This window comes from Bufo bufo, chromosome 2 (genome assembly GCF_905171765.1).
Source record: "Bufo bufo chromosome 2, aBufBuf1.1, whole genome shotgun sequence".
NCBI classification, from domain to species: Eukaryota; Metazoa; Chordata; class Amphibia; order Anura; family Bufonidae; genus Bufo; species Bufo bufo.
In genome coordinates, this window is record NC_053390.1 from 213608498 (window position 1) to 213623039 (window position 14542).

General features: G+C 42.8%; 1 protein-coding gene across 1 annotated transcript in view; it reads left to right on the forward strand.

Annotated features, from left to right (window-relative positions):
* The window catches only part of SETD1B (SET domain containing 1B, histone lysine methyltransferase), a 79786-nt gene that overhangs the window by 34886 nt on the left and 30358 nt on the right, over positions 1-14542 (forward strand). The window lies entirely within an intron of this gene.

Sequence of the window (14542 nt, forward strand, 5' to 3'; positions counted from 1 at the left end):
TTGGAGTTTCTACTCTAGGGGTGCATCAGGGGGGCTTCAAATGGGACATGGTGTCAAAAAAACCAGTCCAGCAAAATATGCCTTCCAAAAACCATATGGTGTTCCTTTCCTTCTGCGCCCTGCCGTGTGCCCGTACAGCTGTTTACGACCACATATGGGGTGTTTCTGTAAACTACAGAATTAGGGCTATAAATAATGAGTTTTGTTTGGCTGTTAACCCTTGCTTTGTAACTGGAAAAAAAATATTAAAATGGAAAATCTGCCAAAAAAGTGAAATTTTGAAATTGTATCTCTATTTTCCATTAAATCTTGTGCAACACCTAAAGGGTTAACAAAGTTTGTAAAATCAGTTTTGAATACCTTGAGGGGTGTAGTTTCTTAGATGGGGTCACTTTTATGGAGTTTATAATCTAGGGGTGCATCAGGGGGGCTTCAAATGGGACATGGTGCCAAAAAAACAGTCCAGCAAAATCAGCCCTCCAAAAACCAAACGGCGCACCTTTCACTCTACGCCCCGCTGTGTGCCCGTACAGTAGTTTACGGCCACATATGGGGTGTTTCTGTAAACAGCAGAGTCAGGGCAATAAAGATACAGTCTTGTTTGGCTGTTAACCCTTGGTTTGTTAGTGGAAAAAATGGGTTAAAATGAAAAATTAGACAAAAAAATGAAATTCTCAAATTTCCTCCCTATTTGCCAATAACTCTTGTGCAACACCTAAAGGGTTAACAACGTATGCAAAATCAGTTTTGAATACCTTGAGGGGTGTAGTTTCTTAGATGGGGTCATTTTTGGGTGGTTTCTATAATGTAAGCCTCGCAAAGTGACTTGAGACCTGAACTGGTCCCTAGAAATTGAGTTTTTGTAAATTTCTGAAAAATTTCAAGATTTGCTTCTAAACTTCTAAGCCTTATAACATCCCCAAAAAATAAAATATCATTCCCAAAACAATTCAAACATGAAGTAGACATATGGGGAATGTAAAGTCATCACAATTTTTGGGGGTATTACTATGTATTACAGAAGTAGAGAAACTGAAACTTTGAAATTTGCAAATTTTTTTCAAATTTTTGTTAAATTAGGTATTTTTTGGTGCAAAAAAATTTTTTTTTTTGACTCCATTTTACCAGTGTCATGAAGTACAATATGTGACGAAAAAACAATCTCAGAACGGCCTGGATAAGTCAAACCGTTTTAAAGTTATCAGCACTTAAAGGGACTCTGGTCAGATTTTCAAAAAATGGCCTGGTCCTAAGGTGTAAAAAGGCTGTGTCCTTAAGGGGTTAAAGAAGAGACCGGGAACTACGCGAACAAGAGGAGAAGGTGAGTTAATTTTTTTTATTTTTTTTTAACCCTCAATTGATCACCTACTAAGCATTCTGTATTCAGAATGCTATTATTTTCCCTTATAACCATGTTATAAGGGAAAATAATACAGTGAATAGACTGTCACCTAGCAACCATGCGTGAAAATCGCACCGCATCCGCACTTTCTTGCGGATCCTTGCGATTTTCACGCAAACCCATTCACTTCTATGGGGCTTGCGTTGCGTGAAAAATGCAGAATATAGAGCATGCTGCGATTTTCACGCAACGCACAAGTGATGCGTGAAAATCACCGCTCATGTGAACAGCCCCATAGAAATGAATGGGTCGTTATTCAGTGCGGGTGCAATGCGTTCACCTCACGCATCGCATCCGCGCGGAATACTCGCCTGTGTGAAAGGGGCCTTAGAGTGAGCTGTTCAACCGGACACGCCCCCGATCCAGTAAAGGCCACTGTTAAGGGGGTGGGCCCCTGTGGAGGTCACTTTCAATTTATTTTATTTTTTTATTACAAAAAAAAATTCAATACCTTAGTCCATTTTTCCCCAATATTGCTTTGCTTGTATAGAATATTTTCATATCTTTTCACCTTGTTAACAAAGTTTAGCCACGCATTAAACTTTGGGGTATTTTGTGAAAACCAGACTCGTGTGATCAGGAGTCTAGCCAAAAACATATTCTAATCAGGAGTATCTTTTTATATTTATGGCACTTAACCTTGGAAAGATAACTCAATATCCAACACTCTACTGTAAACGGGATCACTACCCTCAGTTTTTAGGTGATAAAGTCATGGATTAAACCCCAATATTCTTTTAATTGTAAACAGGACCAGAACATGTGCAAATAATCCACCCCAGGTGAATGACACCGTGGACAATTAGAAGTCTCTCTTAGGCTGGGTTCAGACCTGAGCGTCTTTGATATGCGCGTTTAACGCGCGTTTTTGACGCGCGTTTTTTATGCGCGTTTTTTGCAATAGTAAACGCGCGTTTGACGCGCGTTTGTGTGATTGACTGCAATGTCCTATGGCCACAAACGCGCTGTAAAACGCCCCAAAGTAGCTCAAGTACTTGTTTGAGCGTAGGGCGTTTTACAGCGCGTTTTTCAGCGCTGTAAAACGCTCAAGTGAGAACCAGGGCCATAGGGAAGCATTGGTTTTCATGTGTTGAGCGTTTTACAGCGCGTTTGAACGCGCTGTAAAACGCTCAAGTGTGAACCCAGCCTTAGACCACATTTATTCAACCATACCGGTGTGATATACATTCTATGTACAATATTAAACTGTACCAGTATGTGATTGAAATTGTGAGATACAAATCTTAAATTCCCAAATATATTTTCCCATTCATCTAACAAAATCGTTGGGCAATCAGCTCCCCAAGCCCTTCGGCCTGGGGAGCCTTATTAAACAGTGTCTTAACTAATAATTTATATAGTTGGGATTCCTCATCACATCATTTAAAAGTGTAAAAGTATCTATCTCCAACAGTGATTTTGTCTTTTACACTAGAAAGTGCTGAATGTAACTGAAAATACCTAAACCAACTTAGGCTACTTTCACATTAGCGGTTTCAGTTCCGTCATAGGATCTCAATAGCGGAATAAAACGCTTCAGTTTTGTCCCCATTCATTGTCAATGGTACAAAACTGAACTGAACAACACGGAATGCACCAAAATGCATTCCGTTCCGTTTGGTTGCGTCCCCATGGCGGACAGAAAAACGCTGCGAACAGCGTTTTACTGTCCGCGATGTGGTGCGGAGGAAGACTGATCCGTCCCGACACACAATGTAAGTCAATGGGAACGGATCCGTTTTCTATGACACAATAGAAAACAGATCTGTCCCCCATTGACTTTCAATGGAGTTCAAGACTGATCCGTCATGGCTATAGAAGACATAATACAACCGGATGTGTTCATGACTGATGCATGCGGTTGTATTGTAACGGAAGCGGTTTTGCAGATACATGACGGATCTGCAAAAAACACTAATGTGAAAGTAGCCTTAAATTACCTAAGTTCCCCCTTTGTGCTAGCGAGGAGAGAGGAAGTACCTCGCCATTCCTCGCCACCTGGGAAACATACAAATTGTTACTTTTTTTTTACCAAAACTGATACCTGGATAATTTATTAAGATCCTGCAGATGATAATTATACCAAAGGGGTGTGCGCAAAAGTGATTCCTTTATCCCCTACCATTTTCTAATGGTAGCCCACGAGCTGTTTATTTTTAATTTTCCAATATCTAGATTTAAACAAAAACCATAACATAACTTCTTGGTAATGTATAGATCATGTTGCTGCAGTTATTTGCTTATCAGTACTGACAGGATTAGAGTTATAGATATCACTTCTGCGTAAAGATAACACGGGGTCCACTATTCACAGCAGGTGATATCACAGCTCATCTACTCCCTCCTGACCTCTGCACAGGTCACAGAGCAGGCCTAGAAAACTTTTCCCATAGATGTCAGTGAGGTCCTCCCCTATCCATTGTGTCTGCTGTAAGGCAATTCTCTAAATGCTGATAAGAACAGCTCAGGCAAAATAATAATCATATGCAAGAAATAGAAGAAAAAATCTGCAATGAGAAAATAAAAACAGATTAGAAAAAAGGATGTTTAACGCGTTCCCTTTAAATTACAAATGGCATATACAGAAAGTAATGCCACCTGGTGGACCATCATGCAAGTATAAAAATAAATCCTCACGTGCCTAGATAAAAATTCTCATGATGACTCAGACATAGCGGTGCATGACCATTTGTATCTCGTGCACGCTCCCTGAAAATCCACAGCATAATGCAGGCTGAGGTTTACTTTGGCTTGTATTATGCCGGGGATTTGCAGGGAAAAATGGAAACTTCCCTGCTGTGGTTTGCTTTGTTATTGGATGGCAGTCGCTTGTCATCCCATTAATAAAAGTAAATGAAGGTTTACACTGAATGCCGGTTACATCCATATGTCCAGTCAGTGGTTAGCGCTGTAGACTACGAGGAAGAGAAAACCACCTTACCCTAGCTGAAATATATTGTGCACGTATCCATCTCATTTCGGAATGGCCTTTTTCACCCGCTTTCAGACTTTTCCACTGCATTGCATCCGTATTTTTAAGCAGTCAGACCTAAAAGAAAGTGCAAGAGAGTGTTCACACTTTGTGGTTGAAATGTACAGGGTGGGCCATTTATATGGATACACCTTAATACAATGGGAATGGTTGGTGATATTAACTTCCTGTTTGTGGCACATTAGTATATGTGAGGGGGGAACTTTTCAAGATGGGTGGTGACCATGGCGGCCATTTTGAAGTCGGCCATTTTGAATCCAACTTTTGTTTTTTCAATAGGAAGAGGGTCATTTGACACATCAAACTTATTGGGAATTTCACAAGAAAAACAATGGTGTGCTTGGTTTTAACGTAACTTTATTCTTTCATGAGTTATTTACAAGTTTCTGACCACTTACAAAATGTGTTCAATGTGCTGCCCATTGTGTTGGATTGTCAATGCAACCCTCTTCTCCCACTCTTCACACACTGATAGCAACACCGCAGGAGAAATGCTAGCACAGGCTTCCAGTATCCGTAGTTTCAGGTGCTGCACATCTCGTATCTTCACAGCATAGACGATTGCCTTCAGATGATACGAGATGTGCAGCACCTGAAACTACGGATACTGGAAGCCTGTGCTAGTTTTCTCCTGCGGTGTTGCTATCAGTGTGTGAAGAGTGGGAGAAGAGGGTTGCATTGACAATCCAACACAATGGGCAGCACATTGAACACATTTTATAAGTGGTCAGAAACTTGTAAATAACTCATGAAATAATAAAGTTACGTTAAAACCAAGCACACCATTGTTTTTCTTGTGAAATTCCCAATAAGTTTGATGTGTCAAATGACCCTCTTCCTATTGAAAAAACAAAAGTTGGATTCAAAATGTCTGACTTCAAAATGGCCGCCACGGTCACCACCCATCTTGAAAAGTTTCCCCCCTCACATATACTAATGTGCCACAAACAGGAAGTTAATATCACCAACCATTCCCATTTTATTAAGGTGTATCCATATAAATGGCCCACCCTGTAGATAAAACCTCATCAGAAAAACCACAATGCCTTTTGGATCAGGTTGTGGGTTTTACAGGTGAAACGTGCTTAATAAATGTGTTCTCCCTGTAAAAATTGCAACTGTCTCAAAACCACATCATGACTTTTCTGATGCAGTTTCTTAACCTCTACGTGTGAACATATCCTTATGGAAAGACTTATCTATTTGGGGGGGTTGTATATATTGTGGTGTTAATATAAATGAAGAAATAAAAAATCTGATTTAGGCTACGTTCACAGTTGCAGTCCGCCAGACAAAACGCTGTGGTATTTGTCCGTATGAAACCTGACCTGAAGAATCTGGCAGTGCCAAAACCGGTGAACTCCGGCAGCCTGTACTCTGCTGGATTCATTGACCGGAGATTACAAAATGCCTGATACGTGGCCATACACTTTAGGCTACTTTCACACTGGCGCTTCTGGGTCCGCCTGTGAGATCCGTTTCAGCGCTCTCACAGGCGGCCCAAATCGGATCGGTTTAGCCCCAATGCATTCTGAATGGATAAGGATCCGTTCAGAATGCATCAGTTTGCCTCCGTTCAGCCTCCATTCCGCTCTGGAGGCGGACACCAAAACGCTGCTTGCAGTGTTTTGGTGTCCGCCTGACGATGCGGAGCCAAACGGATCCGTCTTGACTTACAATGTAAGTCAATGGGGACGGATCCGTTTTCACTGACACAATATGGTGCAATTGAAAACGGATCCGTCCCCCATTGACTTTCAATGTAAGTCAAAACGGATCCGTTTGCATTATCATGAACAAAAAAGAGGTTTTTTTTTTGTTTTGTTTTTCCCCATTGTAATGCGAACGGATACAAGCGTTTGCATTATAGGTGCGGATCCGTCTGTGCAGATACCAGACGGATCCGCACCTAACGCAGGTGTGAAAGTAGCCTTAGATTGCTGCCAGCCAAGTGTGCATGTTTTTAATGGGATGGGGGAGTAAGCCTGCCGCCACCCATTCATTCTCTATGGGGACGGAATGGATGCGAAGAGCACACTATGTGCTTTCCGCATCCGCATTTCCGGTGCGCCACCCCGATCTTCTGCGGCTCCGGAAAAAAATAGAACATGTGCTATTCTTGTCCGCAATTGCGGACAAGAATAGGCAGTTCTATGGGGGTGCTGGCCGGGTGTATTGCAGATCTCCCAAACTGAAAGCCAAAATGCGAGTGAGAAAGTAGACTTAGGGTCCTACTTTCACACTTGCGTTTTGGCTTTCAGTTTAATGAGATCCGTTCAGGGCTCTCACAAGCGGTCCAAAGCGGATCAGTTTTGCCCTAATGCATTCTGAATGGAAAAGGATCCGCTCAGAATGCATCCGTTTGCATTAGTTCAGTCTCTATTCTGCATTGGAGACTGACCCCAAAACGCTACTTGCAGCGTTTTGGTGTCCGTCTGATGAAACTGAGCCAAATGGTTCCGTCCTGGCACACAATGTAAGTCAATGGGGACGGATCCGTTTTCACTGGCACAATAGAAAACGGATCCGTCCTCCATTGACTTTCAATGGTGTTCATGACGGATCCGTCTTGGCGATGTTAAAGATAATACAAACGGATCCGTTCTGAACAGATGCAGACGGTTATATTATTTGAACGGATCAGTACATGACGGATCTGCACAAAACGCGAGTGTGAAAGTAGCCTAATGTGTATGGCCAACGGTACTGTCTTGCTTTATCTGTGCCTCCAGTACAGCTGCCATTACTTCTTACCTACACTGTCTATTGGTTATGAAATTATTTTGCTTATTCTGTTCCAGTCTATACAGCAAAGTTGCCCAATGAGCTACAGAAAGCAGGACTTGTCTGCCTCTAGTGACTGCTCTAGTGGGCAGTCAGAAACCTGGAATATGTAGATAATAAAATTAAAAAGTCAAAATTTGTTCTTTTTAATATAGCAATATTAAAATCTTAACTGCTGTATTTGTCCAGTGTGTATTAGTTTTACCTATCAAGGTGGCAGTCTATATTGACATTGCATCAGTCATTAAATGGATTTCATGCCGTCGGGCTGCAAGTCATTGAAGATGACTTCGACATACTGTAACATTATCGCTATAATAAACTAAAGCAGTGAGTGGGTTTTCTGCCACTGTGCCAGGATAGCGTGAGGTCTGTACGGCTGTGCTGCTACATTGTTCCAGCATCAAAATGATATTCAAGGCGGTAATTACAGTACTGTGTGAAGTTTTAAGCAGGCGTGAAAAAAATGCTGTACAGTAATAATGCTTTCAAAAATGGAAGTGCTAATAGTTTATTTGTATCAACTAACAAAAGAGAAATGTAAATCCAATCAATATTCGGTGTGAATGCCTCAGTTCTTCTAGGTACACTTGCACATAGTTTTTAAAGGATCTCGGCAGGGAGGGTGTTTCAGACATCTTGGAGCGCTAACCTGGTCAGATTTTCTCTGTCTCTTCATGTAATCCCAGACAGACTCGATGATGTTGAGATCAAGGCTTGGTGAGGTCCTTATCACATCCGGAACTCCTTGTTCTCCTTTAAAGGGTTTGTCCAGGAATTTGATGGTGATCCTCAGGATAGCTCGCCAATATCAAATTGGTGGGGGTCTGACTCGGTACCCCCACCGATTAGCTGTTTGAAGAGGTCACCACGCTCACTGGTCTCTTCACAGCTTACCAAGCACAGCGCTGCACATTGGGTAGTGGCTGTGCTTGGTATTGCAATTTAGCCTCATTCATTGTCCCGCAGAAGAATAGGTTTAAAGGGATTCTGTCACCTGCATTTTGCCTGTAGAGCTGCAGACATGCGCTGCTAGATCGCCGCTAGCACGTCCGCAATATACATTCCTCATAGCTCTCGGTGCTTTTTATTGTGTCAAAAAAAACAACGATTTTATATATATGTAAATCAGGCAAGTAAGGTGCCCAAGGGGCTGTTACTAACTTTTCCGGAGCCCAGCACCTCCCGCATCCTCCGAATCTCCGTCTTGCTCCCCGACGTCACAAAGTTAGAGCGTCTTAATCTCGCGCATGTGCGAGTGCGCCGCATGTCAGTGCTGGCATCAGCCTCAGGGAAGGAACTGCGCATGCGCTAGCTGCGAGATTATGGCGCTCTAAATTTGTGACGTCGGGGAGCAAGGAGGAGATTCGGAGGATGCGAGCGGTGCTGGACTCCTTAACCCCTTAAGGACCGGGCTCATTTTCACCTTAAGGACCAGGCCATTTTTTGCAAATCTGACCAGTGTCACTTTAAGTGCTCATAACTTTAAAACGCTTTGACTTATCCAGGCCATTCTGAGATTGTTTTTTCGTCACATATTGTACTTCATGACACTGGTAAAATGAAGTCAAAAAAATTATTTTTTTTGCACAAAAAAATACCTAATTTACCAAAAATTTGAAAAAAATTAGCAAATTTCAAAGTTTCAGTTTCTCTACTTCTGTAATACATAGTAATACCCCAAAAAATTGTGATGACTTTACATTCCCCATATGTCTACTTCATGTTTGAATTGTTTTGGGAATGATATTTTATTTTTTGGGGATGTTATAAGGCTTAGAAGTTTAGAAGCAAATCTTGAAATTTTTCAGAAATTTACAAAAACTCAATTTTTAGCGACCAGTTCAGGTCTGAAGTCACTTTGCGAGGCTTACATAATAGAAACCACCCAAAAATGACCCCATCTAAGAAACTACACCCCTCAAGGTATTCAAAACTGATTTTGCATACATTGTTAACCCTTTAGGTGTTGCACAAGAGTTATTGGCAAATGGGGAGGAAATTTGAGAATTTCATATTTTTGTCAAATTTTTCATTTTAACCCATTTTTTCCACTAACAAAGCAAGGGTTAACAGCCAAACAAGATTGTATCTTTATTGCCCTGACTCTGCCGTTTACAGAAACACCCAATATGTGGCCGTAAACTACTGTACGGCCACACAGCGGGGCGTAGAGTGAAAGGTGCACCATATGGTTTTTGGAAGGCTGATTTTTATGGACTGGTTTTTTGACACCATGTCCCATTTGAAGCCCCCTGATGCACCCCAAGAGGAGAAACTCCCTAAAAGTGACCCCATCTAAGAAACTACACCCCTCAAGGTATTCAAAACTGATTTTACATACGTCGTTAACCCTTTAGGTGTTGCACAAGAGTTATTGGCAAATGGGGATGAAATTTGAGAATTTCATTTTTTTGCCTAATTTTCAATTTTAACCCATTTTTTCCACTAACAAAGCAAGGGTTAACAGCCAAACAAGATTGTATCTTTATTGCCCTGACTCTGCCGTTTACAGAAACACCCCATATGTGGCCGTAAACTACTGTACGGGCACACAGTAGGGCGTAGAGTGAAAGGTGCGCGGTTTGGTTTTTGGAAGCCAGATTTTGCTGGACTGGTTTTTTGACACCATGTCCCATTTGAAGCCCCCCTGATGCACCCCTAGAGTAGAAACTCCATAAAAGTGACCCCATCTAAGAAACTACACCCCTCAAGCTATTCAAAACTGATTTTACAAACTTTGTTAACCCTTTAGGTGTTGCACAAGATTTAATGGAAAATAGAGACACAATTTCAAAATTTCACATTTTTGGCAGATTTTCCATTTTAATATTTTTTTTCCAGTTACAAAGCAAGGGTTAACAGCCAAACACAACTCATTATTTATGGCCCTAATTCTGTAGTTTACAGAAACACCCCATATGTGGTCGTAAACCGCTGTACGGGCACACGGCAGGGCGCAGAAGGAAAGGAATTCCATACGGTTTTTGGAAGGCAGGTTTTGCTGGACTGTTTTTTTTGACACCATGTCCCATTTGAAGCCCCCCTGATGCACCCCTAGAGTAGAAACTCCAAAAAAGTGACCCCATTTTAGAAACTACGGGATAGGGTGGCAGTTTTGTTGGTACTAGTTTAGGGTACATATGATTTTTGGTTGCTCTATATTACACTTTTTGTGCAGCAAGGTAACAAGAAATAGCTTTTTTGGCACGTTTTTTTTTTTTGTTATTTACAACATTCATCTGACAGGTTAGATCATGTGGTCATTTTATAGAGCAGGTTGTCGCGGACGCGGCGATACCTAATATGTATACATTTTTTTTTATTTATGTAAGTTTTATACAATAACTTCATTTTTAAAACCAAAAAAATGTTTTAGTGTCTCCATATTCTAAGAGCCATAGTTTTTTCAGTTTTTGGGCGATTATCTTGAGTAGGGTCTCATTTTTTGCGGGATGAGATGACTGTTTGATTGGCACTATTTTGGGGTGCATATGATTTTTTGATCGCTTGCTATTACACTTTTTGTGACGTAAGATGGCAAAAAATGGCTTTTTTTACACTGTTTTTATTTTTATTTTTTTACGGTGGTCATCTGAGGGGTTAGGTCATGTGATATTTTTATAGAGCCGGTCGATACGGACGCGGCGATACCTAATATGTATACTTTTTTTTTATTTATGTAAGTTTTACAGAATGAGTTCATTTTTGAAAAAAAAAAAATCATGTTTTAGTGTCTCCATAGTCTAAGAGCCATAGTTTTTTCAGCTTTTGGGCGATTATCTTGAGTAGGGTCTCATTTTTTGCGGGATGAGATGACGGTTTGATTGGTACTATTTTGGCGTACATGCGACTTTTTTGATCACTTTTATTACCTTTTTTGGGAAGTAAGGTGGGCAAAATTTCAATTTTCTCATAGTTTTTATTTTTTTATTTTTATGGCGTTCACCGTGCGGGGAAAGTAACATGACCATTTTATAGATCAGGTCGTTACGGACGCGGCGATACCTAATATGTGTAGTTTATTTTATTTTTTTAATTTTTATTCAGTGATAAATGTTTTTTTTTTTATCTTAACTTTTTTCACTTTTTTTTACATTTTTGTGACCCAGACCCACTTGGTTCTTGAAGATCCAGTGGGTCTGGTGTCTGTATAATACAGTACAGAACAATATATATTGTTCTGTACTGTATTTTACTTACACTGAACAGATCTGTGCTTTTAGCACAGATCTGTTCAGCACCATGGACAGCAGGACGCCTGAGCAGGCGTCCTGTTGCCATGGGAACCCTCCCCGTCTGCTCAGAACTTCGCAGACGGGGAAGGGTAAGGACGGGGCTGAGGGGGGCTCTCTGGGGGCTCTCTCCCTCTCCATCGGGGGGCTGCAAAGGCACAGCAGCCCCCCGATGGAGAGGGAGGGAGCTCCCTGACCAATGACAGTTAACTTTTTCCATACAGCGGTCCGTACGGACCGCGGTATGGAAAGGGTTAAACGGCTGACATCTTCACAGATGTCAGCCGTTTATACCAGGGTGCCAGCAATGTGCTGGCACCCTGGTATACCCACTAGAAGCCAACGATCGTTCATGGGGAGGCGGGCGGGGGATCGCGATCCCGCCTGCCGCACCGCCCGCCTCCCGCAACGCCCCCACCGCCTGCGACACCCCCCCCGCACCACCCTCCGGCATAAAATCGTGCAGGGGTGCAGGGGGGGGTGAAAAATAATGATTTTAGCCACTCTAAAGTTTCTGATCCCCGCGGTCAGGGACCGCGGCGATCAGAAACTGCAAAAAGCGCAGCAAACCGCAGGTCTGAATTGACCTGCGGTTTGCTGCGATCGCCGATACGGGGGGGTCAAATGACCCCCCCCTGCGTTGTTACGGGATGCCGGCTGAATGATTTCAGCCGGCGTCCCGTTCCGATTAACCCCTGCGGCGCCGGAATTCCGAATTTAAGTCAGGACGTACCTGTACGCCCTTGGTCCTTAAGGACTCGGGAAATAGGGCGTACCGGTACGCCCTGCGTCCTTAAGGGGTTAACAGTGGGCGTGGCTGGGCTCCAGAAACGTTAGTAACAGCCCTTTGGGCACCTTACTTGCCTCATTTACATACATACATTATATATATATATATATATATATATATATATATTGTATCAAATTTTTTTTGACACAATAAAAGCACAGAGAGCTATGGAGAATGTATATTGCGGACGTGCTAGTGGCGATCTAGCAGCGCATATCCGCAGTTCTATAGGCAAAATCCAGGTGACAGAATCCCTTTAAATTTAAACTATTAACGCTTCTGTTTTTAAAAGCATTCTTACTCTGCAGCATTTTTTCACACCTACCTAAGACTTTTGCACAGCACTGTACATGACAGTATTGCAAGAAGTTCATGTAGCTGCATACCCTGGAATAGTTGGCGCGGCCAGTTTGTATTCAGGTTGTGGTCCAGTCTCTGTGCTTTGTGCGCCTACAACAAAAGCAGCCAGCTGCTCTCGGCTTACACCAGTGAGATTCCCAACATGTACAGCAGGTGATGTCACTCATTACTGTTCCTCAGTTCTTGCTGGGGAATTGCAGTGTAAAGTTGTTTGACGGTAAGGCCAGTTTCATACGAGCGTATTCGGTCTGCTCAGTGCGGAAGCGGTATTTTACAGACTGAACACTGCTCCTCTGAAGTGAACTGGCAGCATCGTAATGATTTATGATGCTGTGAATTCCCGACTGAACTCTGGTCTGCTGAACTGTACTCGTATAAGGCCTCATGTACACGACCGTATGCGTTTCGCGGTCCACAAATTGCGGATCTGCAAAAAAAAACAAAAAAAAAACGGATGACGTAATAATGCCATTGTAATAATGCCTATCCTTGTCCGCAAACTAGAAAAAAAATAGGACATTCTTGTTTCCCGTGTGAGAGCCTAAAGCTTAGGCTACACATCATTGTTTTGTAAAAAGAACATTATGGGACAAACTTACTAAAGATGTGGCCTCTTCATAAGTTTGTCATATCTTGTGCTGCCGTGCACCACAAACTGAAATCCATGCCAGCTGTGGGCTAGCTTAGATTTCAGTTCGAATTTACACCTGTTTTCTGGCATAATTTATGTTAAAGGGGTTATGCAGTGTGAGGATATTGATGGCCTATCCTCAGGGGGGTCATCAATATCAGCTCTACGGCCGTCCAACTCCCGGTACACCCACCGATCAGCTTTTTGAAGAGGCTGTGGCGCTCCTGCGAGCGCAGCGTGCTTTGTAGGTTATAACGGTGGTGCAGTATCGCTAAAGCTTCTTGTCCCAGTTGCACTGCCTCTATACAGTGATGAGGACGCAGCGCTCACACAGGCACTGTGACCTCTTCAAACAGCTGATCGGTGGGTGTGCAGGGAGTCGGACCCCTGCGGATCTAATATTGATGACCTACCCTGACAATAGGTCATCAGTATCCTCACATTGAACAACCCCTTTAATGCTCCAGACTGAGGACATCTACACCGTTTGTAAATGTGCTCCACTGTGTTGCATGCAACTAAGGCTACTTTCACACTGGCGTTTTGGCTTTCCGTTTGTGAGATCCGTTCAGGGCTCTCACAAGCGGTCCAAAACGGATCAGTTTTTGAATGTAAAAGGATCCGCTCAGAATGCATCCGTTTGCCTCCGTTCCGCTCTGGAGGCTGACACCAAAACGCTGCTTGCAGCGTTTTGGTGTTTGTCTGACGATGCAGAGGCAAACGGATCCGTCCTGACACAGAATGTAAGTCAATGGGGACAGATCCGTTTTCACTGACGCAATAGAAAACGGATCCGCCTCTCATTGACTTTCAGTGGTGTTCAAGACTATGGCTATGTTAAAGATAATACAAACGGATCCGTTCTGAACGGATACATGCGGTTGTATTATCGGTACGGATCCGTCTGTGCAGATCCATGACGGATCCATACCAAACGTGAGTGTGAAAGTAGCCTTAGTTCACTCTGTCGACTGAGATTGTAATGTAGTAGTTACTTTTGTAGCAAGATTTTACAATTTTATGTGTGCATCCCTAGCCTTAGGCTGGCCATGCACTTTAGATAGCAGTCACCCAACACCCCATCCACATGCATATTCGGCCTAGCCAAGTGAGCCTGTGTTCTGATTAGGGAGAGGGGAGAAAGCCACTGCCGGAAACCTTTCATGGTGGCTTAAAGGGGTTTTCCGACAGATAGATCATCAGTATCTGGTGGGGGTCCGACACCCGGGACCCCCGCCGATCAGCTGTTTGAGAAGGCAGCGGCTCCTGTGAGCGCTGCAGCTTTCTTACAGCTTTTCCCAGGCCAGTGACATCACGGTCATCGATCACGTGTCCTAGGAGCAGCTCA